This window comes from Trachinotus anak, unplaced genomic scaffold, assembly GCF_046630095.1.
Source record: "Trachinotus anak isolate AG129_WGS33_773 ecotype Australia unplaced genomic scaffold, CSIRO_AGI_Tana_v1 ptg000020l, whole genome shotgun sequence".
Lineage (NCBI taxonomy): Eukaryota > Metazoa > Chordata > Actinopteri > Carangiformes > Carangidae > Trachinotus > Trachinotus anak.
In genome coordinates, this window is record NW_027273871.1 from 6,905,931 (window position 1) to 6,932,766 (window position 26,836).

At 40.7% G+C, this 26,836-nt stretch overlaps 1 protein-coding gene across 11 annotated transcripts in view; it reads left to right on the forward strand.

Annotated features, from left to right (window-relative positions):
• The window catches only part of sgcd (sarcoglycan, delta (dystrophin-associated glycoprotein)), a 305,616-nt gene that overhangs the window by 53,963 nt on the left and 224,817 nt on the right, over nt 1–26,836 (forward strand). The window contains exons 1-4 of one of the 11 annotated variants that reach the window (XM_071506496.1): nt 21,860–22,159; nt 22,256–22,336; nt 22,572–22,672; nt 23,769–23,965. The exons of 1 other annotated variant lie outside the window; for it this stretch is intronic. The gene's annotated coding sequence lies outside the window, so the exon portion shown is untranslated. Of the gene's footprint in view, nt 1–21,859; nt 22,160–22,255; nt 22,337–22,423; nt 22,472–22,571; nt 22,673–23,768; nt 23,966–26,836 lie in introns of those variants that run through there. 9 more of the 11 variants (XM_071506494.1, XM_071506500.1, XM_071506498.1 and 6 more) reach the window with 9 other exon arrangements.

Here is a 26,836-nt window from a genome sequence, read left to right on the forward strand (position 1 = left end):
TAAACCTGAAGTCCTGCACTTCAGAGGCTTTAAAAATCTGCAACAAATAATTCAGATTCACTCTGAAGCCACAACTAATGAGAGATAATTAAATTTTAAACCTTTTTTATGCAGAAATTCAGTATCTCTTTCAGACACTTGTGTGCCTCGCCTTCCTGGTGAGTGAGCTCTTAGGGTTAGAGCAACAACTATTCACTCTAACTGATGTTGATCGGATTGTAAATATAATCTGGGTGGGAAGACTGGTGATGTTGACAGGGGTGATCCTACATTCTGGGGGACCACAGGCAAAGAAGCCCATCAAAGTCCATCAAAGCACCCCAGTGCTTCAATTCACAGATGTGTGCAGCTCACATCATCGGGGGGCCCACTTGGGCGGGTGTCAGGGCAGCAGCAGTGCACTATAAAGTGTATGTAAAGGTTTAAGGTGGTTTATATTCATCAATGCAAAATGCAATAATATGAGAACAACTGGGGGTCCCTTTTCCCCTTGGCAGTCCTTAGCATTTGCCTTGTTTGCCCCCTGACAGTGCACCTCTGGGTGTTGATAGTCAGTGAGATCTTAAATGATGCTGAAGGATTCTAATGGTTTGTCTTCATTCCTCATTCTCATTATTTGATATGTTTGTTGCAGTGTGTGATTGCAGTTGCAGTATTTCTGTGTAAACTAGCATGGATAACCCTTTTTTGACAGATGTCCATTCTTTGTTTAGGTGTAGAATCAGGGGATTTTGTTGTGTTGTCTCTGTATTTGCTCAGCTGTGTGTGATGTTTTTTTCTGACTGCCAGGACCTGTATGCTGGTGCAAAGAGTCACCATGTGTGGGATGCCTAGCTTTCTGTGTTTCACTAATCTTTACCTCTGTTCCCAGTTTTATCAGCGAAGGCAGAAGAAGTGTGATGTTAGGTTATGAAAAACAACACAGTTTGCTATCTTGAAACAACAGTCAAGATATTGTTCTTTTAACCATAGTGAAGACATTTTCTAAACATAAACTTAGTGTGTAAAAGCAAAGGTCCATCCAGTCTAAAGGTAGATGTCCATGTGTTTGTGATTATAAAGCAGGTCTAGGTTCTATATTAATACTGTGAAAGTATCAAAGCCTCAGTCCACAGAGAAATGCACACAGCCTGTATTCAGACACTGAGCCTTAAAATGAGCCATCAGGACTTCTGGAACTTTGTGATGTCACAATAAAATAGTCACCACACCACACCACTCTCCAAGCCCCACCCACACACACCTTGCAGTATTTGGTTTCTCTGCGTGTTTACCTGAAATCTGCTGTATTTTTATCGGTTCACTCAGAAAACAGACTGTTGTTACTGGAGCTTGAGACAGAAGCCTGAGAGAGGAGATATAAAGCTACAGTGGTTCTTAAAACCACAAATATATTTTCTTATGGAGATCAACACTCCAGATAAACACCAGAAAAGTGTAAAACATGGGACCTTTAAAACAACCATACTTTACCTGAGCTTCCAGCAGACTGTTTCTATGTGACTGGGTCCAGGAGTGAGGCTGAGTCTCTGTGCTTTATAAGCCTTTGTCACCTCCAGGCATGAGTTTGATGCTTTGAGACTTCTCAAGACTTTTTGTTACATCATTAATTTTAGTGCTTATGCTAGCAGAGGTACAAATAGCTTCTACTACATGAGTGTTTTGGGAGATGTTGTTGATGGAGAGGTTGGAAAATGGAGAGAAAAATCACCTAGTGTGTTTTGAGCTTCATCAGCTCTTGTTTGTTAAGCTGAATATTTACCCGATAGGAAATAAATAAGAAATGACAAATGCTTTTTCGATTTTTTTCACCCTATTTTAGTTTTTCTCCCATAGCCAAGAAGCTCTCTTCCGGTCTGCAAATAGGCCTAATGAATAATTTAATCCCCATGGGTCTGCATCATGGGGAGGAAAATATATTTAGCATCTGATGGATATTAATGTTAATAGTGTTAAGGTTGTTTGAATCCAATACATTCGGTGACAATGCAATCCTCCTAAAATGTATTACTCAAACATGCACCGCACAAATATGTGCTGTTGTTTTTTTTTTCTCCTGCCTGAAAATCAGCAGCACGCTCATTCAGTAATCTGCAGCATATTGGTTTGTGACAAATGGCCTCACTCGGAGTCAAAAGAGGAATGGAGAACATTTGTAAACAGCCAGTGGCATTCTTCAGCATTTATTACTGGGACATTAATCTTGATCCTTGTGAGCATGTAGGCTGTAATCTCTGTGTGATCCTTATGAACTTGTTAAAGTTTTGACACAACTCCTGTAAGTCTGATTGATGCTGGGTTCAGCTTGTTAGCTAGCTAGCTTACTGTAGCATGTGGTCAGATAACTGACTGACATCAGTGACTCAACACATTGGTAACGTTGGAGAATTTGTGCTGCTTTTCTATTAGATTGCATCATACTGTAAAGTGTTACGGAATTATAATGTAATAAATAATTAGCAGCTCTGCTGTAAAACACAAAAAAGTTAAAGTTAGTCAGACAGTTGAAGGGAGATCACGCTGAACAAAAACTTTATTGTATTATCGTTACATTATGGATGCTGTGTTTTTGTCATCTGCAATCTTTTACTACAAAACAGTAAATGATGTTTTCTTACTGCTAAACCAGTATATTATAAAGATGACTATAAAGTGCATACTGTGCAATATGGATTTGGGACACAGTATCAGTGTCTATCTTATTGTGATGTGTTGTGTTGGTGCAGCCCATTATTAATCTCCAGTTCATGCTCCAGTCCCTGTGCTAACAGGCATATACAATATACATAAAACTGATCAAACACTCATTATACAATATCAATAACTGTGTAAATTAGCTACATAAACAACCTCCATGAGCACTGGATGTCAAACATCTGATAAGTGACCTGTCTTCCCTCTGCGCTGTGTAATCATCTGTGAACTGATATGTAAACAGAATACACTACATACAGCGATGTATGTTAGTCAAATAGAGCATTTTGATGAGCTGTGTGGTTCTGATTTGGTTTGATGTAAAACTCCAGTGTGGTTATTTTGCATTAGTTGTGTTGCCATTTTTTTTATTTTTTTTTTTTATACCACAACAGTTGGGAGAGGCAGCATGTTTGACCATCATATATTCATGTCACTGTTCCTGATGGATGCTTCATGTCCCTCTCTCATGAGAGAATGTACAGTAATTAGCATGAAGGCTCTGAAGAGATATGATTGATAATCATTATACTGTTATTAGCAGTAGTGGCAATGAAAGAAGTATTGATATGGAGTGATTCTGTGGTGTTGCTTCTTTCAGTGATGCCTGATAACACATGGAGAAAATGTTCAGCACCATGGACAGCGACCGAACAGCTGTTACTGTGGGAACGGGGTCCAGGTTCACAGACTTACAGTGACTGTGTGAATATTTCTTCTTTCCTCCTTTACACTTGAGTGAAATTACTGAAGTAACTTTGTGAAACCCTGATCTGACGCCTTCATGCTGACTGTCAGCAACAGGGACAGACACTTGTATATAAGCTCTACCTCGACCTGACTGCTTCAGCTCTACAACACACTGATTTAATGCTGAGTAATTTTGCAGACATCCACAGCCGTGTCATTTTCTGTTTGGGAATGAAAAAGGAAGCGAGAGAAGCTTTGCCTTGGTGACATGTTGTAAAGGGGCTTTTATGTGCTTTATCACAATGGGCTCACATTGAAAGTGGATTATTGCACCTGGCTGCTTGTAATGGCGTGCTGTCCTGCAGGACCCCCGGTACAGTAGAATCCTATAAGACCCTGTTGGGACCCTGACAAATCCACGGGCTTACAGCGCTGCCTTTGAAGGGATAGAAATCACTACATCACTGCTGGCACAAGGTTAGGCAGTGGGAGCCACTGTGCAGGTACTTGCTGATGCATTCATACTGCTGCTCTCCTGGATTACTGCTGTAAACTGTTCTTAAGAGTTACACAGTGGTTTCAGATTTTGACACTGTGAAACATTACTCTGACATCAGCCAGCACTGAGAGTTCATGGCTGTCTGAAGACATCCAGGGTTAACATTTGGGAAGAAAAGGGTAGAAACCTGGTGCTGAACAAGTTTTGCTCCACTTATGATCTACAGGTGAGCACTTTTCAAACACCAGATCAGGCTTTGCTGTGGAGGTCACCTCCGCTGTGGAGGTGGTGACCTGTGGAGTCACCACCTTTTGTTACTAGAGGTCAGTAACAGTCAGATTGGCTGACTGTTTTCTCATTGATTGAATAAAAATACAGAATATTTCAGGTAAACGCTCAGAGAAACCAAATCCTGCAAGGTTGGATGGTGGGTCCAGGTGGGCGGGGCTTGGGGCGTGGCTGAGGGCAGTGACTGCTTTGTTGTGACATCACAAAGTTCCAGAAGTCCTGATGGCTGGTTTTAAGGCTCAGTTTCTGAATACAGAATAATATAGAACCTAGACCTGCTTTATAATCAAAAACATATGGACATCTACCTTTAGACTGTATGAGACCTTCAGCTTGATGAAGTGGAGGTCTGGGCGTGCAAGATTATACAAGACCTTCACAGAGTTCTGCTGCATCCTGATAAGTGTTGTAGCTCTTGAATTTTTGCTACACCAGCTAAATCAAAATGAAGTTATGAGATGGACTTTTTTTGTTGCAGTTTATTTGAGTAACGAAGCAGTAACATCAGCATTCCTTATTTGGTCACTTCATGCATGCACATTCATGACCTCATTCATGACCACAGTCATGCATGTAAGAGGAATAAGAGTAGAAGGAGAGGCTTGGAACAGAGGCTACCTGAGGTTAGAAAACCTATTTTCCACTGCATGACTTCAATTTTGAAACATGTGTGATTACTGTAAAAAAAAAAAAAAAAAAAAACGGGGGGGGGGGGGGGGGGGTTCTGCTTGACTCATGGTTAAATTCAACAGGATTTAAAACATAGAATATAAAAAGAAGCTGAAATATGATAGAGACAAGTTTCTGAGGATCACAAACACTATCATTATCATAATTTGGCCTAGGTCTCAACATGGAAGATGGTATAATATTTTTCAAAAATGTTTAAAAATGAAGTTTAAGGTCTGCCTCTGTGAGCTTCTCCTCTGCAGAATTAAGGAGAAAAATAATCTGATATGAAATGACAATGTGTCTCTCGTCTGGTGGGGCCAGCTCATTCTCTGCATGGTGTTCATAACTGGACAGAAAAATGTCATCTCTTACATTCTTCTCTTTTTCCTCTTCTCCCCCTCTAGTTCCTAACTCCTCTCTCCTCATTCTCTACTTTTTTTATTCACTACCTCGTCTTCCATCTCACACGCCATCTCTCAAATCCACTCTATCATTCTCCTCACGTTCTCTCGTCTCTCACCTCTTCATCCTCACATCTCTGTACAGATGTTTTATTTCTCAGCGTTTTTCACCCCACTCGCCACTTTATGGGGGGGGGGGGGGGGGGGCGGACCACTGTGTTCGTTTATTAGAAACTTTGAAAGAGTTTCAATTTCCCAGGGCAGACTGCAGCATGGAGTTTTCCCTTCACTGTATTCATCAGCCTGGTAACAGCACCAGTAATCAGCACCAGTATTCAGCACTCTGGTGCAGAGTACAGTGAAGGGACTCAACCCTTTTGCATCAGGATTTTGAGTCTTTTGGAGTTTATTTGCCAGGAAGAACTTCCACTGCAGCTGGTGAGAAAATGAGCAAGAGGAGAAGGATTTCTTCTTCTTTTATTTATTTATTTTGACAGTATATGCAGTCATTTGCAGGTTCACCCTCTTCATTCGTTCTCACTAAACTGCCCAAAACCTTTACTTTCCTCTTTCCCCCCTGCAACCACTTAATCTACTTTTCTCTCCATCAGCAGAACTCTCCATCCTCTTTCTTTCTAATTTCTACCAGGAATTCTACTTATAGCTTCTTCTCAATTCAGCACAAGACCCCTCCCCCTCCCCACCCTGTACCCTGATACAAATGAACAAGCCACCCGGCAAACAGGCAAACAAACAGACAAATAAATAAAAGAGAAATTATATAACAAGATGTAATTCATCAGAACACAATCATGAGCAAGTGGGGGAAAAGCAAGCAAAGTCAAACACAAAGTCAATCTGCAAAAAAAAACAAAAAACAAAAAAAAACTATAAGACAGAAAAAGCCGGAGCGAAAGGAAAGAATTCAACAAAGGGACGTTCCCAAGGCACATTTGCATGAATTATGGGCCTAAAATTGAGCAAGCGATGATTGTTAGTCTCTATTAGATGGTCTGTCTCTTCCTCTCATCAGCGTGGAGCAGCACGCTGAATAATCATTCGCTTCAAGGGCAACCCAGCGTCTTTAGTGAGCTCACAACAGCCCTGTCAACACTGAGAGCGTCACCCACTATGGGTTTGCTCACCCGTGGGTGCTGGCATTAATCTCGGTCACTTCCCACAGCACAGAACCTTCCCCCGTTGCACCCTGGGTGCTCTGGTTTACCGCCTGTACCAACAACTCCTGCCAGCCAAACTTTCAGGGGGCTCCGTGCCATCCCTCCCTCCACAACCCAGAGCCTCTGCACCCAGCCGCAGCTTTGTGCATGCCCGGGTGAGGAGATTGGTCGGTGGCGGTGGTGAAGCGTTTAATAACGTTATCACGGCCTCTTAGCTTTCCTCTTAGACCCAAACTTGCTCTCCAGCCGTGACTTTCAGACATCTTTCAACCACAGCGGAGGAAGGGATGCCCTTGGTGACGGCATTGGGGATGTTGATGGAACAAAGTGAGGGCGCTTCCACACAACTGTTGCTACTGCTGGCTGCCGCCTGTTTTATTATGCGGCAGTCACACAGGGTCTGCGGTCAGACGGGGCGTGAGGACAAACAGGTGGTGATATTACATTAGAGCTTGACACAACTGTTATTCCTGCATCTTAAGGACTGTCTGTCTGTCCGTGCGCTGTCCTTCAGGGTGCTCAGGGCTGTTTTTGTGTTCAGACATTTTAGCTTTCCTGTGTGCAGCAATTTGTATTTGGTATTTTTCCATTTTGGTTTTAATTGTGCCTTAATGAATCAATGTTTTCATTATCAATCATTTGGAAGTGAAAGTGAAATCATGTGTTGAATAGAATAATTAAAGGTCCCATATTTTACACTTCTCCAGTGTTTTATCTGAAGTGTTGATCTTCATCAGAGGATATATTTGTGGTTTTAAGAACAAAAAATCATCTCAGTGTAGTTTTACATCTCCTCTCTCAGGCAGGTAACAACAGTAATCCAAAAATGAAAAAAAATCAGATTTCAGGTAAACACTCAGAGAAACTTAGGCTTAGCTGAAGACAGTGATTGTATAGTTCTGACATCACAAAGTTACAATTGAGGATTTCAACTACAACATGTGTTAGTTTATTCATCTCAACAGAACAGATGAATAAACTGTTTCTGTGTGGTTTTGTGACCCATTTTTAAACGTATCTCTGCCACTGGCACTTATTCATTTTGACTGGTTAGATCATGTTAGCTTGTTTGCTCGCTAATCATAACTGTTGCTGTCTTCTTTAAAAACACATCTGTCTGTGTTGTGACCCATTAGAAACTACAGTCTCCTCTGATCATGCTAACTGATAACAAATAATACATTAACATACTGTGTTAGCATCGGTTCGGTGGCCATGAACCTTAAGATTAATTCCATGAATTAGCTTCACACACACATATTCATACACAAGCTGTGCTTCAGTGATAAATGCCCTCAGAATCTAGTGGTGGGACAATAAAAGATGATGACTGCAGATATATGCATATGTAATTTGCACATGTTCAGGTTGAAATCAGTGTGAAGGAACTGAATAAGACAGAAAACACAGAGTTGGTTAAAAGAAGATAAATGAAAGGAAAGAAGAGTTATAGGACAAAGAGAAAAGATCAAACAACCTCCAACAACAATCAACCTGGTCACCATCTGCACGTGTAATTACTAAAACACAGCCAGACGGCTATCAGCTTGGCTGGTTTCAATTTGAAACCGCTGTTACAATGAGCAAACATGGCAGAGAGGAGTAGGCCAAGCCAGGTGTGGCAGCCAGGGACCTACTTACCCAATCAACTGGTTTGACGTCCACTTGGAATTCAAAGGACACAGACCACTAGCTGCCTATGGGGGGGGGGGCTGAGGAGTGTTTCAGTGTGTGCATTGTGTTTGTGTTGACAGGGAGTAGTGTGGCGGAGTCAGATATTTTCCCTTGGTGGAAGGAGGAGTGTTTTGGTGAACATGCATAACAAACTTGAATCCAATAGGTTATTAAAAAAAAGTGCCTTTGTGCTGATTATAATGTTTCGTTTCTGTTGTGTCTGAGTCAGAGAAGAGCTGATTCAACTCTGTTTACTTTTTGAGTTTGTAATCTCTTTGGTGTTTTGTAGGGTTGCACTATATATTTCAAGTTGTTCCTGTTATCGTGGTGCAGAATGTACTGTACTATTTGGGTGAACAGAGTAACAGGAACACCCTGCACCCAGTATTGAAGAGGCTGGCAGAAGGTGGGCTAATATCACTCAATACCTGGTGATATTCTGCGGTGTTGATAGCGCTGAAAGAGCTCCAGGAATTTAACACCAGAAACAGCTCTGCCAGCTCAGCAGAGGAAACTTTTTTTTTTATTATTTTGGTGTAAAATGCCACCATATTTGTCTTACAATGAAAGTAGTTTGTCTTGCTATTTTTCTTTAAACTAAAAGATCCTTTGAGGGCTTCTACCTTGAAATTTTGGTTTGAGAGGTTTGACAACAGCTTTGTGTGTCCAACCTTAGAGCTGAATTTGTACGTTTCTATACATTTGTTTGTATGAAAATTGTATTGTATGAGAATTGCCAGGGACGCAGTGACCATTTCTAAAAGCCAACTGCAGGTTAGCTGTGGCCTACACCTGATTTTAAAGGTCTCATGTTTTACACTTCTCCAGTGTTTTATTTGAAATCTCCATAAGAAGAAGCACTAAAAACCATCTCAGTGTAGTTTTACATCTCCTCTCTCAGGCTTCTCTCTGGAGCCCTGGTAACAACAGGTCAGTCAGCCAATCAGAAGAAAGGTTCTAACTGGCTGACTGTTTTCTCAATGATTGAATAAAAATTTAGCAGATTTCAGGTAAACACTCAGAGAAACCAAATCCTGCAAGGTTGGATGGTGGGTGTGGGTGGGCGGGGCTTGGGGCATGGCTGAGAGTAGTGAGTGCTTTGTTGTGACATCACAAAGTTCCAGAAGTCCTGATGGCTGGTTTTAAGGCTCAGTTTCTGAATACAGGCTGTGTGCATTTCTCTGTGGACTGAGGCTTTGATACTCTCACAGTTTTAATATAGAACCTAGACCTGCTTTATAATCACAAACACATGGACATCTACCTTTATACTGTATGGGATCTTTAAAGGATTAACTGTTGCTATTTACTGTTTCGACAGAGGAGAGGAAAGATGAGGCAGGAAGACAGAGAGAAGCAGGGAAACATGTCAGATGTGATGTTATTGACGATGTTGGAACAATTATGGGGCCACTGCTGACCTCATTATCACACAAATCTGTGCATCCATCAAGCCTGAGCTCAGACTATCACATTAATAGACCACTCTAATGGCGGACGTTTTGACTTGTCGACCACAGGTGTAACTAATAATGTTGATGATGGCTGCATTCCATTTGGTTTGTCCCACCTCAGGTATCCTGGTATTGTCTGTGCTTGCTCTCTGTCAACACTGAAATGGAACAGAACCATAACTGATGTTATCAGTGACATCTGATAAATATCTTAAATATCAATCAGCTGGACACAGAAGACCTAACAACTAATCTCATTTTCACTAAAGTTGTTTTACTGCCTTTATGTCATGTGACAACATATTTTCACACACAGACAGGTGATAAATGAGAACAAGCATGAAAATGGTGTGACTCCTACACTATGACTTTCACATTTTCTTGTCATTAGCTATTCATGTGCACATTGCGAGTTTTGTGTCTTTCATTTCAAGGGGAAACACCCTAAAAACCTGTTTCTGTCAGTAACATGCTCGGATGTGATGGGAGAGTCATGTCGGCTGTGAGCGTTTAGAGTCAGCGGGGAGACAGAGACTCCAGTGTGACCAGAGAGAGGCCTTTCTGTGCTGTGACTCAGATGAACACAGCAGTTGTTGGGGAAAAGGTCAGGGGATTTTGTTGGTATTCTGCAGCCGTGCGTGTTTTTGGCAGGACACTTGACGGCGCAGCGGGCACTCGAGCTTGAAATGATCTCGCTTCCTCCGGCCAGGAGGCGAAGGCTCCCATGCCACACAGCATACGCAGGACGCCATAAATCCTACAGTGTAAATAAAGACCCGCCTCGCTCCATCTCATCTCACTCCTTCTGTGTCCTTTTTTTTTTTTTTTTTTTTTTTTTTTTTGTAAACCCTGTCTTGTCTCTTTCCATTTTCAATCTTCCTCCCTCTCATTTTTCTTTCTCTTGTTTACTTCTCACTATCTCATTCTGGGTTCTCTCCTCCCTTTTTCACCACTGACGCCATTATTCTCATGTTCACCTGACTTCACAGCACTGAAGTGCAGTTTGTGGCTGGTTTTTATGAAAAAGAAAGGGAAGGTAAATCTCATTTACTCACAGTTTGACTTTATTAACTGCACAGCAGGCAGTGACAGAGGTTTATCCTTTGACAGATGTTCCAAACGCCACTTGCAGTGTTAGACCACTACCCCCCGTCCGCAACACATACATACACACACACACAAATATGCAGTCCCTAATTACAGGCTTACGACTCCCTGCCAAGCCTATATACCATCTAGGCCCAGCAGGTATTTCATTGTAGACAATACTTTGCTTTATATCACACAACAAAACAAAATTGATATTTACAGCGATACAAATCCTGTTTCACAGCCACGAGGGTGGCAAAAAAAACAAACAAAAAAAAAACAACACTTCTTCCTATGAAATGTTGGATGCACTGATACTGCATCATTAATTTATGGTCAGTGTCAGTGGAGGAAGCTGTGTCACATTTCTATATTGAATTTCAAAGTATAGTGGCAGTGTGTGTGTCCCTGTGTGCTATCATTTCATTTCCACCTGCCGTCTCATCAGTGGTGAAGCTGACACCAGCCCCACAGGATACCACAGTGTCCCAACAGTAAGCTCCTGTATGATGTGTGGTTCACTCCCTATGTCGAGACAGGGGTAGATTGGCTGTTTTATAATTTTCCTGTCTCATCCTTACCCTGTCCAAATGCTACTTGTGTTGTGTTTTGTAATAACCCCGATGAAGGGTGAGTTGATAAGTTTGGACCACTTTATACTTTTTTCTGTCTCCATGCAGCTTGGGAGAAGGTGGAGTTGTGCCAGAAACCTTACTTTGCACTGTATTTTTCTTTCACAAAAGATTTTCCACAGGTGTCTTCATCTTCATAGGATGAACGAGATTGTTATGACTGTAGTTCATGGTATCAGACACTCAACATGGTTGTATGACTGCAGAGTTTAACGTGTCATATCTTATGCTAAAATGTGTCATCTGACAAAATCACCAAATACGTGAGTGAAAGACAAAGATGGTGCTGTGATTTCTGCTCTATTTATGAGTAAAATGAAAACTCAGAGAAACAAGCTCAATTGCGTCAGCTGCTGTGTGGTCAGGGAAAGCCCAACTTTGCATTTGTGGGTTGGGCAATACTGGCGACTGTCTTCTTCCGAAAGTCCAAAGACTCACTGGATTTGTAAGTGGGTTCATTTCTTTTAAAACCAGTCTCTACAGGGGTCTGAAAAGTTAAGAAATCTAGCAACAGAGTCGGTGACACTTCTTGTTCTCACCAAATAATTTCGAAAGCGCAACGACCACTGGGGAAACACTATTGGTGTAAATTCATCACTCAGTCAGTCAGCAACGATAGGGTTTACATATTTGGCCAAAAATATGAGTTTCCCAGTTGTAATTACAGAACTTATATGTTTATGTGATATGTCATTTACAGGCTGGAAAGTGCTTCCCAAGATGACCCCAATATAATATGCACGTAGCATCAGTGTCACCCATTGAGTGGAGGATGAACATGGAGGGCTTCAATCTATGAAGGCTATTTAAATCAGAAGTTGGACTAGAAATAAAATTGTGAAGGCTATTACATAATCTGCTGCAGATGTAAAAAAAAAAAAAAAAATCACTGTATCTGAGGCTAACAGTAAACACTGCAAAGATGAGGGTCCCATCTTTGTTGTACTGGAGGAGAATTTCAGCATCATAATTTGGAAGAAACCCAAAGTTAGAGTTATTGCTTTTCTGCATTATGCTTAAAGTAACCTCAACTAGCCAGGACCATATGCTGGAGGATGAGTTATGTTTATCCCTGAGACTGTTTTGCTGCCCTTGGCCTGTTTGCTGTGCGATGGGGGGAGTGGCCTGGCAGAGCAATTGGTCTTCCTCCAAAGGGAAGAAAGAAATTTGCATTTTAGGCAAAGATTATTCATCAAGGCTTTTGTTCCAAGTTCCTGTCTCTTAATATCATTTCCATATCTTAACATTTAGGTAACCTTGAGACTGGCTTCGACAGCAAAGTGGAACCTTGTGTTGGTGAGGAGGCTCATTACCTGAAGTTCATCTTTGAACACCTCTAATATAAACATCATTCAGCCTTTTGAATGAGTAGTAATTATGTCAACTATGGTGAAAACTTTGTCAGAGGATCTGTTGCTTCTTTCAAACAGTAGATTTCTGTTTCTCTGAATGTCCTTCAGGAGTTTGTTCTCTCTTTTGAAATGCAGGATCACTCTTGGCAATGACACGTTCAGGAAATATGAAGTCAAAATACATCACAGGTAGAATGCTTCTCCTCACAAGCACATAGGGCACATCTCAGTATATTTGGCTGCTCAAACAAGTCCTCTATTTTTTTCTCACCCCTCTGATACGACCCATGGGAGTGTCTCCTGAAATACGTTGGTTAATAAAAAACGATAAATAATAAACATGCAGACTGTACCATGAGCGGTGTACCTTCCTCCATCGTCATGGTAACTATAAGGAAAACATGTTGATCTGGGTTAAAATGAGTACTTCCTGAACATTAGACGATCTTTGTCGTCATGGTTACAATAATAACAAACAGTCATGGATAATAGAAACAACATAAACTGCTCCTGTAACATGGGAATCGAACACCGCTCTCCTGTGTCATATTCATCCATCCACCCCAACCTCCTCCTGACGTGGACTTTGTTGCTCTATAAACTACGTCACCGCACTTTTCCCTTTGCTCCTGTCATCATCACTACGACCACTAGATGTCGCCTAGTAACAAAACTATGGGTCATCATAACCTGCTGACAGACGACCTGCGGGCTGGTTTTTTACAGGCGGACAGTTTCAGCTGTTCAGGAAGTTCAAGGTCGAACCTTGATTTGTGGCCAGATTGACCCTTTGTGCAAGTCAGGACATCCTCTGCAGGTCCCAGTGGACTGAAGGTGGAGCTCATTCATAATAATATCCAGGAAGAATTCCCAGCATGCATAAAATAATATGAGTCTCTCTCTTTATAGTTACAGCTTGATTTATTGTTTGCAGAGTGGAAATGCACCAACAACAACAGTGATAAATTACAAAAAATAAATTACTTTCAACAGACAGGAAAAGAAAAATAAAACTACTAATAGAATCCGTCCACTGTTATCAGCCTGGCTCATTTTGAAATGCTCCCTTTTTGTTGGTGTCAGACTTTTGTGAATTCAGCTTCTCTTGCAATTGGCTAATGTTCTACATCCAGCCATCATCCAGACAAGTAATGTTATTTTAGATCAGTTCACCTGCGACATCCATTAACCTCTGAGGAAACATCTCATTTACCTGAACATACAGCTCCTGGACAGTAATCTGAGGGGGAAAAAAGAGTCCCGAATCATCCTCAGGGTGAGGAAGCATACACACACCTACACCTTCAAATCAGCTTGTTTACACTGCCTTGTTTTTAAAGTGGCTTGCATGTGTTTAAAAATCCTATTACCTTGTGCCTCAGTGACAATAATTAGGTATGTGGTAGATTATTATGTTTCTTTGTTATGAAAGCGGCAAGAGATGTGTTCAATTATACGATAGGACTGCATTAAGAATGTGATTTTACTCATCAGTGACTCGAAACCGTAATAGCTGACTTTCCATCATTTGGATCACATTTGTCCATTAATGCTACTTGTGAAAGCAAAGCAATGTTGAGTGCTGTTAATGCTAATCTGAAATCACTGAAACTTAACAGGCTGTGGGCCCTCTCCTTGCCTCTCCGTCGTTCTGTTGTGGCTTCTCTCCACCTTTACTATATGAAATTACATGTTGTTAATTTTAAAGTGAATTTTCCAGTGAATTCAACTGAACTCCACCTCAATGCAGTGGAGGTGCACGATGAAGATTTTTGTGTCCTTTAAAGTGCTGGAAAATTCAACAACAGCAAATATTTCTTTCATAGTACATGTATTAATATATGCTAGTTGCTTTTAATAAGCCACAGAATACACTGTCACCACTTTACAGAAAGACATTTGGTCTGCATTGATAAATACCACTGAGTATAAAAATAAAATATACAGAAATATCTTCATAAGGTGGATGAACTGAGGGGTTTTAGAGGAAAGTTACCAGTTTCAAGTCCTCAGCTTATATGGTGCTTTGAATAAATAAGGTTCCACTTCTCCCTCTCTTTAATTCCACCACATGCTTTTAAAATGTATAACACACCAAGCTGTCCTTCAGTGAAATTTCTTTTCTGAAGTCTCATCTACTCCATCAGAACTACAGACAGGGGCCAGACAGGTCTACACAGTACAAAAGCCACAAAACAAATGCAAAAACCACAATACAAATACAAAAGCCACAACAAATATGCAAAAGCAACCGCATGAACACAAATTCAGTGAAATGTTGTTGCTAGATAACTGTGATGTTACTAATAGTATAGATGGAGCACTGCTCACTTCCAGTGTGGCTTAATTTGCATTTGTGTTGTGGCTTTTGCATTATGTTGACCCGTCTAGGCCACCATACATGACAGATTTTCATCAATTATTTAATCAGCAATAAACCTACAGAAGAAAGCAAGTTCATATCTCACAGGCTTCCACATTATATTGGGTTTTTGTTTTTGTTTTTTTCTTTTCTAATAAACAGTTGGCATTTATTTTATGGATCTGTGTGTGTGTGTGTGTGTGTGTGTGTGTGTGTGTGTGTGTGTGTGTGTGTGTGTGTGTGTGTGTGTGTGTGTGTGTGTGTGTGAGAGAGAGAGATCATGTAGCTTTTCAGCTCTTCAATTTCATCCAGGCACTTTCATCCTTGAAAGTCACCTGTAACTTTTTTTGTCTTGTCTTCTGAGAAAACTCTTTTTCTTTGAGTGCTGCTGACAGTTTGTCTTAACGACGATAGACTGACTATCTGTCTCATCTGTAATATCCCCTTTGAAGTAAACAGAGATTTAAAGGGATGTACATTGATTGAGATATAATATCTTCATCTGAAAGATTTTCTCTTTGGAGGTGAGGAGCCAGGTGTCTCTTGCCTCTTTAACTTACAAATTTGCACTCTCATTGCAGAGGCAATTACCAACATTAAGAGTATGACAAGAACAGCAAAATGTGAGAAGCAGTGAATTGAATGTGACTAGGCTGAATAAATTGCACCACTTAGCAGCTATTTTTACTTTCCAATGTACATAAGTTACCGATGATCAGATGGCTCTGCAATACATTACGGCAGCAAAGCTATTATGTTGAAGTTTGACATCCCATCTTGCATTTCAGCGACTCGATGCAACATTTGGACAGTGAAGGTGGAGGGTTTTTAGCAGTGGTGCAGCTGGTTGGATGAAACTGCGCCTTCGTTTCTGTCATTTAGCAGCAGACAGGGAGGATGGTATTTATTTTATAATTAAAGTGAGTGTGCCAAGGTTTTCTTTGCAAGGTGAAGTTATTTACTTCAGCACCAGCTCTGCCCTCAATGCTAATGAAAGTCACATGGAACTTCTATTTCCCTGTTTGAATTTGAAATTCAATTCAGTTCAATTCAGTTCAATTTATTGTATTGCGCTAAATCATAACACCTAACATGGCAAATTACAAGGTATGGTCAAGATCTTACTTTATTACAGAGAGAAACCCATCAGCTCCCACAGTGAGCAACACATGGCAACAGGGGGAGGAAAAACTCCCTTTTAGTAGGAAGGAATAATGATGATGATGATGATGATGATAATAGTAATAATAATGAACAATAAAGTTTTAGGCCTAAGCTGAAATATATAGAGGCTGTCTGCCTCCCACACCCAGGCCGGGAGCTGGTTCCACAGGAGAGATTCATGTGAGTTTCTGCTACAGATGTAGCATATGATTGCTAATGTTTGCTAAAGCAAACTTTTGAAAGATATTAAAGAGATAGTCGTGGTTCTCTGATGTTGGTCTGTGTGAGGTATTTATTTATAGTCAGTGTGTTTCCTGCAGTATATTCAGAGAAGCAGCTGGGAGCCCCTGCACAGAAGCTGAGCGATGTGCTGCCGTGGATGGGGCCATTCACAAAAACGTGTTTTAGCCATTTTAAAAGAATATTTTCACAGCTTTATCTTGCCGTCAAACAGCCCTTTCACTGGAAACTACATATTTTCCACCATTGAACTACCATATTCCTACGCACAAGCGTACACAACCCCACCTCAAACAACCCGAACTCTCACTTTATTGAGAAACTAACACTACAGAGTCACTGGCTTCATGCTACACTACGTTTTAGCATCTTACAGAAGAATATTTAAATGCTTTTAAAATAAGGAGTAAATACACCATGCTTCACCAGCTTTTTTTTGTTTCTGCCCCTGGTTTCTATTCTTGCTCCTATTCCACTTGCTCCCTCAGGTCTTTTGTTGACGTCTTTAAAGAAACTGACTCAACAGAATGTGGGGATATCCATTATCCTGTGGCCACAGTCACTGCCTCGCAGTCTTGCTTTAGTGTGCTTGAATAACCACAACAAATTTCAAAAGAAAGTAAAAACTATGGCATGTGGCATATTTGTATGGAATTTAGTTTGTAACATGCGGTGATTTCATTGTGGTATTAGTAGTTTTACAGATAATAATTAAGTTGCTTTTAGTGTTATGATGATGTTTCACCTGCATCACCTCCAGCTAATGATGTCACATAAATTAAACAGTAGATATTAGCATTTCTCTGTGGGCCCAGCACATTGGTACTTTTACAGTATTAATATAGAACCTAGACCTGCTTAGAAATCAAAAATATATGTAAATCTCATTTTATACCTTTGTACCTTTAAGCAATGATGATCATTGGTATTGAGGTCAGTGACTGACTACACCAGAAAAGCTCCCTGCCTTCCTTAGGATCACTGTCCTGCTGTATTGTCCTTAAAATGGGGCACCGCTGGATGTATAAAAAGAGCTGCAAGTCCTTCATCATTTACCCAATATGGGTGTGTACATGCTTACTTTAAACCTGGGAGTCAGCACTTTTACAAAGCTCGTCACTGCTTTTATTTTAAATCCAATATGCTGGAGTACAAAGTTCAACTAATTTTGTTCTAAAATAGCAAATCATTTTGTTTATGACCTCGTACCCCCACATCAGCCCCCCGATCATCATCCTGTCCATGCCGTTTAGCTGCTTTTCATCTTTACCACGTCAGCAATGAAACATACGTAAGTGCCTGATTCATACAAAAGCCTGAATGAGAGGAAGGGAGGGTGTTGAAGTGTGTGAAGACCTGATGGTGAATCTGATGATGAGGCTCAAAGGACAAAAGGGGCACTCGTACCTTACACTCATGTTAAAGCACATAAAAGTTGAGGGAGAAAATGGTACATTTCAAACAAATCTTCAGCCTCCAGCATGAGTTGAAAACAGCATGGAGTTTTTCTCCGCGTCTCTTTCAGCACTTTATTCACCTTCTAAATATATGTATATTGTATAGTAAATTACAATAACTGCTGCTTCAGACCGCACGTCGCCTTCACAAAACTTGACAAGGTTGAGGTGAAAAGAGGCGGTTGTGTGCGATAGCAGGCTGATGAATAGAATTTTATTTTTTTCTTGCACATTTTTTTTTTTTTTTGCCATATGTGTGAAGAGGGTGATAATGTCCCTATAATGAAAGTGGGCTCCGGCTGCTAACCGGATTAGAGCTGAGAAATCACCATGCAGCATTTTCCTAGGAGGTACACAGAGTTCAATTCAAACAGCCCTGTCTCCTAACTCTTTGTTTCATCACTGTTTCACAGTGTTTAATTTTTTTAACCTTTAAGTTGAATCCATTGCAGGGGATCTGCTGCGTGTCACCGTCCTACCTGAGTGCAGCTGCAGCTCCTCGTGCAATTTATCCTGCCTCAGTTGTTGCACGGCAGTATTTGCAACAACGAGAAAAACTTCTATTTGAGTTATAGTGTTATTGCATCATAACTCATAATAATAAGAAACTTCTTAACTTTCTCTCCCAACACTGATTACAGTACCTCAAATTCCTGGGATTCCTGTTGCACTGAAAACTGAGTCGTAATAACAAAAATACTGAATTATTTTAATTGTAACAAGGTGTGTGTGATGTCTGCGTGTTGAGATATGACTGACAGTACAGGCAGCGTGATATTTGTGGTAAATAGGTTGTTTATGTCTTAGTTTTGTGTTTGCACTCTTTTCCTCTGACTCGTCTCCTGCTGCTGCAGAAACCTCATTTCCCCTGACAATCATTAACCATGTGACACCAGAGTTTAAATTTAGAGCACACAGATCAGTTCTTTTGTAATAAACTCTGGATAGATGCAAGAGGAATGCATGATGGACTACCAGGAAATGAAAGAGGAGATAAGATGGCTGGAGTATTAAATCTGTCTCCTCTGCACATTGTTCTTCCACCTTCTTTGTCATGATGTCAATTGTGTTGACCTCTTTGTACGGTGGCCCTGAGAGCTCAATGCACTGAAACTTAAGACAACTTACACCTGAGAGAGCAGATGTAAAACTACATTAAGATGGTTTTTGCTACTTAAAACCACAAATAAACATCTGACTTTAAACAACATGGGACCTTTAACTACTCCAACAAGTACCAGAAATTGTAGCCTTGTAACACTGATAATAACATCACAGCATCACAGTGCAGTTATTGGAGAGTGATGCACTCTCCAGCCAGTTGGAAATAAATAAATCCAAATGCTTTTCTCCAAATCAAGCGGCCGCAGATTAGCAGCCACAGTTACCTCCAACTGCAGTTTTTGCTCATTTGGGTTAACAACAACAAATGTTTGTGCTTCTGCAGTCCAGGAGTGTGGAATAAGGTCACACGTCGCCTCTGAGTCGTGCTGTTTATTTCCCTCTCTCACATGCAGCCTCCCTCGCACTAATTACCTTTGGTTTTAAGTAGCTTCATTAATTCTGTAGTAACGATGCAGCGCTGACCACAATACCTGACAGTAATTCATAATTAACACATAGCACTTCCACGGTAACAGGCAAGTGCCTCAGAGTTAATTATGCGGGGGGGTGGGGGGTGGAAGTGTATACGAGTGTACAGTGACATTGTTTGAATAAAATGCTGCTCTTTGCTTTTTGGAACAATCGCCTATGAAAGGAAGTGGCACCAGACCCAGTTTCTGCCAAAGTGATGACATCAGCAGATCCTGGATGTGCCTCAGCACGGTTGAATCAGTGGAGTGACTTTCTGACTGGAATCAGCTCACCCCACTTAACAAAACTACAACGACTTTTTTTTTTAGCCACATCCAGGGATCAAATAAGGTCACTTGCTTCTGTGATCTACCCTTCTTACTTTCATATAAGTTGCTTCCTTTTTTGTTGCATAAAATTACTTGCAGAGAGAAGCCTGAGAGAGGAGATGTAAAACTACACTGCAATGGTTTTTGGTTCTTAAAACCACAAACATATTTCCTTATTGATATCAACACTTCAAATAAAACACCAGAAAAGTGTAAAATATGGGACCTTTAGAATTACAATTTCAGGTAATTTTGAATAAGATAAAAACAGTTGTACTGTTTTTCATAATATGCATCTTGCAGCCAGGAAACACTGAGTGTAGTGAGCCAGTAACTATCCTAATCAATTTCTGAGAAGCTTCTCTCAGTCTGTGTAATCTTCTCTTCATTCGGATACTTATAACATTTTGATCTGCTGTGATTCTGTCAGTCTTATCGTCTCAGCTCACAGTGCTGCAGCAGGATGACTTGTTTTCTATCAATCCAAACAAACATCCGAGTCAAGAAGATGTGTAGAGCAGTGCATGAGTCCTTGAGCCAATCAGCTGTGTTGCACATGTCTACAGACAGGCTCAGGTTAGCCAAACATGTGTCAGTGGAGCTCTTGTGCATTTCTTTTGTTTCCTCGTGTATTTATAGCCTCTGAACATCTCATCTCTCTAAAGTAAATATTCTTTTTTTGTCTGCATAGTTGAATGTTCCCAAAAGTTGAGAACACACACACACACACACCCACAGAGCCACATATGCACAGCTGTTATTCAAATGATCACTGGTTTGAGTTATGGGCGCTTTTCTTTTTGAACAGTGAACTCTTTGAACAGAGTCCTGACAGAGATGGAGCGCAGGAATAATTGTTTCATTGCTCTGTTTGAAGCGGGCCCATCCATCAGGCTGCCACGTGCTCCACAGTCAATGTGTATAATGTGGAGATGAGGATGGGAGTCAGCAGCGATGGTGATCGGAGGAGAGGAGAGGCAGTGGATGGTTTGGAGCTCCGTGTAGATATGTGGTCTTTTTCTTCACTGTATACAAAGATGATGGAGGAGATTTTTCAGGAGTGACAGGAGTGTGAGCTTTACTTGTAGGGAGGCTGGTTTACACAACCTAGTCATTTTCATAAAATACCACCCTGCAGTTTCTTTCTAAGTCACATTTATCAGGGTTGTAAGGGTGCTTGCAAATGATAAATACCTGATGTGAAATCTGAATTAATGAATGAGCAGGTGTTTTTGAATTTATTCTATCCCACTGCCTGTGATGATGAATCCAAGGCTTTTGTAAATGGATAAGCACATTCACGGGACCTTAAATACCATGAATAAATCAAGTGGCACTGCCTCAGACATTAGATATGATCATCTTAAAAGCATCATCTCCTAGACTAAAAACAAGGTGAAGAAAATGAAGAACCTGCATTCGTGTGGTTTCGGAATAATTGGAAAAAGAGTTTCTGACTGGGAAAAATTCACATGAACGCCCACTTAAATTGGAAAGTCAGCATAAAATTTTGGTCCATGAGTCGCTGAGTTGTTAATGTCAGATATGCAGAAACATGGTGGGTGAAACTAAGTGTTTGGTTGATGGTGAGAAACTTTTTATTAATGATGCAAATTCACACATTGCAAGTCAATTTTTTTGTTTGCTAACATTTAATTTGTAATTAGTGTAGAGTGACCTAGATTAGTTACTGCTAAAATGTTATTTATTATCTTGCAAATGATAAATACCTGACGTGAAATCTGAATTAATGAATGAGCAGGTAATTTTGAATTTATTCTATCCCACTGCCCTTTGATGATGAATCCAAAGCTTTTGTAGATGGATAAGCACATTCACAGGACCTTAAAGGCCATTTAAGGCCAAAAAGGAACACAACCGCTTGAAATTGCTTTCAAAGTGTTCTTTCAACACTCTGACACATTCAGATTTAAAGCACTTGAACACACTGAAGTTGGAAGAAGTTGATGGTGAAATCAGTCAAAGCTGAGATATGGACTCACAAGGGATAAACTGGAGCCATTATCAATATCTTCACTGCTGACCTTGAACGCATCATCGTTAGTTAAAGGGACGTTATAGTGTAACCCGAGTTATTTTCTGTAAACCCAAATTACAGAGGTTCGCTGAACGTCTCATGGGAAAGATGGCGGTGAAACCTCGCACCTTCTCCTCATGGCAGAGCGCGCACCTGCGACAGGTGTGAGAGCGGAAAACCCGTGTCAGGTGTTAAACGAAGAGTCAGACAGGAAGGAAGTGTCTAGCAGAATCTCTAAACACGGAAGCTGAGTGGAGCTGGGGGTGTTCTCATGGAGAGAGGCTGCTGCACTGTGGAGTTACCGTCGGGAGAGAAGTTCACCGGGGTTTCCTCTCAATTAACGCTGGTACAGTTGAGTTAGCTTCTCAAAGGTAGCCGTTGAGCAGTTAAACTGTGATTTTTCACCTTGAACATGAGTTAAAGCAGAATCATTCATGTTTTCTGGTTGTAAAAATATACGTTTGTAGAGAGCCAGTGTAACTGTGCTGCTGCTGTAGCTGTGTTCGGCGCCTGAAGTCGTTTCTGTGTATTGGAGCTGCAGTAAACAGGTGTGTGTGTGTGTGTGTGTGTGTGTGTGTGTGTGTGTGTGTGTGTGTGCGCGCGCGCGCGCGCGCGCACTGCTGCACTGTAAAAAGGATTAAGATCCAGATACAAGTGATCCTGGTGATTTGGCATAAAAAAAGGTGAAATATAGACAGTGTATCTTGAAGATGATCATTTAAGGTTTTTAATGATGTGAAACTGATTAATAATAAAACATACAACATGCTAACTCTTTTGCAGCCTGGTGTTTCTGCCTCATCCTGGACTGTCATCATACCTGTGGATAACTTCTGCTCACACAGACACTGACTTCTGGACATTATGCTGTTCCAGGGAGCCTGGTAGGAACCAATTAACTTAACTTAACCAAGAAACTTATTTAAGGCAAAGCATTAAACCTTGAGTGTAAAATATGTGACCTTTAAATGTTTTAGTGTTTCTTTTATTTTAGTTATAGTGGAAAATATATGAATACCAATGGAGACTAATGTATCTTTGCGGGGACATTTAAAGGGAGGTTTAAAGAACATGAAATTTAAGGACAGTAAGAAGGTGGCAGACAGAACCGCACAGTGAAAATGAGGCTTATAGGGAACCAATCTAAATGCCAATTGTATCATGATTCTACAGCCATGACATTGTGACAACAACATTTACTTCATTAGGATAATTTAAAGCAAAAACCTTTCTATTTCCTCTTTAAATAGGGAAAGAAAAACTTTGAAACCAAAGAAAAGAGGCACCAGAGAATGACTGAATGAAAAGAAAATGCTTTTATTAATATAATTCCCCCCCATTTTTTCCATAAGCCTGTGTAAGTCTTTGTGGCCTGCAGGTCTTATCACGCTCTGTGGAGAGTTGTTACTGCCAATCTCTCTATCAAACGCAGTGATTGATTGAACCTAGTAAATCTGAAGCCAACCAGAACTGTACTGTGTCAGGTGCTCAGACACAGATGCTCAGATTCCGAGACCCAGGGACAGGTCACAGGTTTTAAAGGCTACAGTAACTTGGTGAAAAACTGGTGCGCAAGTTTCAGTTATTGTTCCACAATGGGGACAGTGCTGTTGCACTCAGACTGCAGATACTCACCTGTCAACAGACTCTCAGCAGCAGACCTCATCAGGTTGTTGGCTGACCCACTTATGACTTTAAATATATCAAACATGCTCCTCAGTAGAGATGAGCATTCCCATCTCCGCTAATTAAGATGCCTCAGATTCGTCCTGTTTACTGAAATTAAGTTCTGGTGTCAGAGGAAGTGTTGCATCAAATGTCAAGAGCAAAACAGGAGTGATCAACATCAGATCCTTTTCCTCCCTTGTCTCCTCTTTTAAACATCACAGACAGGCCGGGTTGGTTTTAATGAGCACGATGTGAGGTGCTGACTGCAGGATTTTTGTAGTCTGAGATTCATAAAGTTTGTCCTGTTTGCAGTTCTCTGTTTCAGAGATCAGTGTATTGGCAGCAGAAATGAGGACCCAAATACAAACACTGGGGCCCACCAGGCAGACAAAAGGAAAGTCTGCAGAGCATCAGACCGGGCAAACATACCCAAAAATCAGCAGGCAGGCAGGTGATTGGCCAGAAGTGATCAGAATGAGTAGCAGGGTACAGACCAGGACTTATGGGAGGTAGGTGGAACAGCTCAGAATAGCTCAGACAAAGAGAGTAGGTTCAAACAGAGAGATAAGATCAGGCTCAGGACTAGACACAGACTGGGCTAAGACTCAGATCAGGAGTATGTAGGCCAAGAAGGAGAGACAAGACTCACACTTGTGTGAGGGCAAGTGAAGGACAGGTGAAGATGAAGTCAGTATGTAGAGAGCTTAACACACACCTGCAGTGGGAGGAGGTTACAGTATTTTCCAGTGGCTGCCAACAAGATTGACAGCAGTATTTCACACTTAAGAACCACCAATACATTTAAAGCTCCACACAGTCTAAAGGTAGATGTCCATGTGTTTGTGATTATAAAGCAGGTCTAGGTTCTGTATTAATTATTATTATTAATTTATTAATTATTATTATATTATTAATTGTGAAAGTATCAAAGCCTCACCCCACAGAGAAATGCACACAGCCTGTATTCAGAAACAGAGGCTCTGAGCCTCTCCTCTGATTGGCTCACTGATCTGTTGCTGCTAGAGCTTCAAATAAAATACAGGAAAAGTGTAAAATATGGGACCTTTAATTAAGTTATGTCATCTTTGTGTGGTAATACAGTTGAGTTCACAAAAACTCGTTAATGATGCATTTAGGTTTCCTGTCGGAAAGGTGCAAACAGTCTATCAGCCTCCCCAGATTTACTGCAGAGTCAGATTTGTGATGGTGTTTGGTTCTTAAAACCATAAATATATCTTCTTATGAATATCATCACTTCAAATAAAACACTGAAAAAGTGTAAAATGTGGGACCTTTAAGATTTTTCTTGCAGTGTCAGTGTGAAGTACTAAGCTGTTTAAGTTGAGAAGAATTTGAGCAGCATAACGTTTGGAGATACAAAGTGACAGTCATTATACAACCTGGTATTTGCATAATTGTATCAAATCGCCCTTCATCTGCAGCTACAGAGACTGTAGGTAAACTGTGTTTCAGATGAGCCTCGTCCTAATGAATAGTTCTCTTCCCGATTGTTGCTTGGAGCTGTTTTCTGAATTCCTAGAAAGACTTTTAACTTTGCACATCATGACATTGACACCCGCAGTGAGGTCACTGTAATTTCAAATGTTCTCTTGATCAGTGGGCAAGCATGGCAGTTTGGAACAGAAATAAACACTTTGCTTTCACAAGTTTGTACCACACATTGTACAATCTCTTTTTGCTAAACATATAAACTGTGCACAGAAAATCTCACAATGAAAGATTGCAGTAAAATTCATTATGTTTCCAAGTGGTTCAGTTTGAATCTCCTGTTGATAACAGGATAATTAGACTCAGTCTTGGTATAAAGAGAAAACAACACCACCATTACCGCCATCGTCATTCTGACCAGGTAGTGAATTAAATCAGTCCTCTTTTTGTTATTTGCCTGCTCCTTTCATTCTAATGAAGCATTGTCTTCTCTCTCTTAGCGCAGAGTTTTCTGACGAGCTGAGCAGGACACCAAAGGTCGCCGTTGGTCTTTCTGCCTCTCAGTATGAGCGGCCCTCCCTCCCTGAACTAGATTACACCATAAATCAGCGGCTTGCATTTTAAACCAAGCAGTAATCCAGCCAGGAGGGAGGTTGTTTGTGTGGTAGTTGTATGTGTGTGAGTGCGTATATGTGTGTGTGAGCCTGCCTGTGTGTCTCGGCTCGTTATATGTGAATATGCACAGACATCTGCATTTGTCTGCTTTGATTTTGTGTGTGTGTGTGGTACCATAAATTCTACTCAGACCTAAACAATTATTATACTTTTATAATCTCAGATTTCATTGGAATATTGTCACTTTGTGCTGGATGCAAATAAGTCGGTTTTTATTTCAAATGAAGCAAATTATAAGAGAATAAAAAAAAGCCAGAGAAGGAATTGAGTCCTTCCCAAAAACAACTTTTGGTCTCAAATACAAGGAACCTGCTTGCAACTTAACTAACATGTAGTGACAACACAACCAGTGTCAGGATTATGGGCTTGTGAACGCAAGGCCAATACACATTTTGAGGGTAAGATGTGCATTAAAGCATCTGCACCCACAGTTTGTAATGTGTGCACATGCATCAGTGCTTTACTGGTGTCTCAACTGCCGCTTTCCAATTTCCCAGCTTCAACACGTCAGCTCTCCAGAGAAGTTGCAGTTTTAACACATTCACCCGTCGGATCAGCACATTCCAGCTACAGCAGTATTTTAACTGCGTGTTCTGTTTGTATGATGCATCTGGTGTGTGTCACCAGTGTTGGTGCACTTCAGTCTGATGATCATGATGGTCCTGATAAACCTCGACAACAGGGTGGAGCAAAGAAAAAAGCAAATCAAATATCAAATGAAAACCAAGATTTTTAAATGTGAATGACATCGAATGACATGACATTCGCCTCATGTTCGGGACAGTCAGAAAAGAAATACCTTTTAATCCATTGCCGCATTGCACTTTGAGATGATGGGTCCGTACCGTCGGACTGTCAATCATCATTTCTCAACCATTGGAAAGACATCACAGTAAATTAAAAATCTGCTGTGCCACACTTTTTTTGTGGTTATAATGTAATTACAATAAAATACTGCTTGATGTGTTCCAACGACAGAATTTTAATAGAGCAATTACAGTCGGATTTCTACAGATGAAATGGCCACCGTCCCTAACAAGTTACATTAATAACAGTCATACTTATTAAGTGTCTCCTTGCACAGATTTAATATTGCTGAAGAAGATCTCTGTCATTCTACACCAGGACAGAAAATTGAGAAGAGGAGCAAAACAATAATAATAAAGGAGTGTGATTAATTTATGACAGAAAAGAGGAAATATTTAATAGTTAAGGGAAACAGATACCACCATAGCTTAATGAGAAGATGAAAGTGA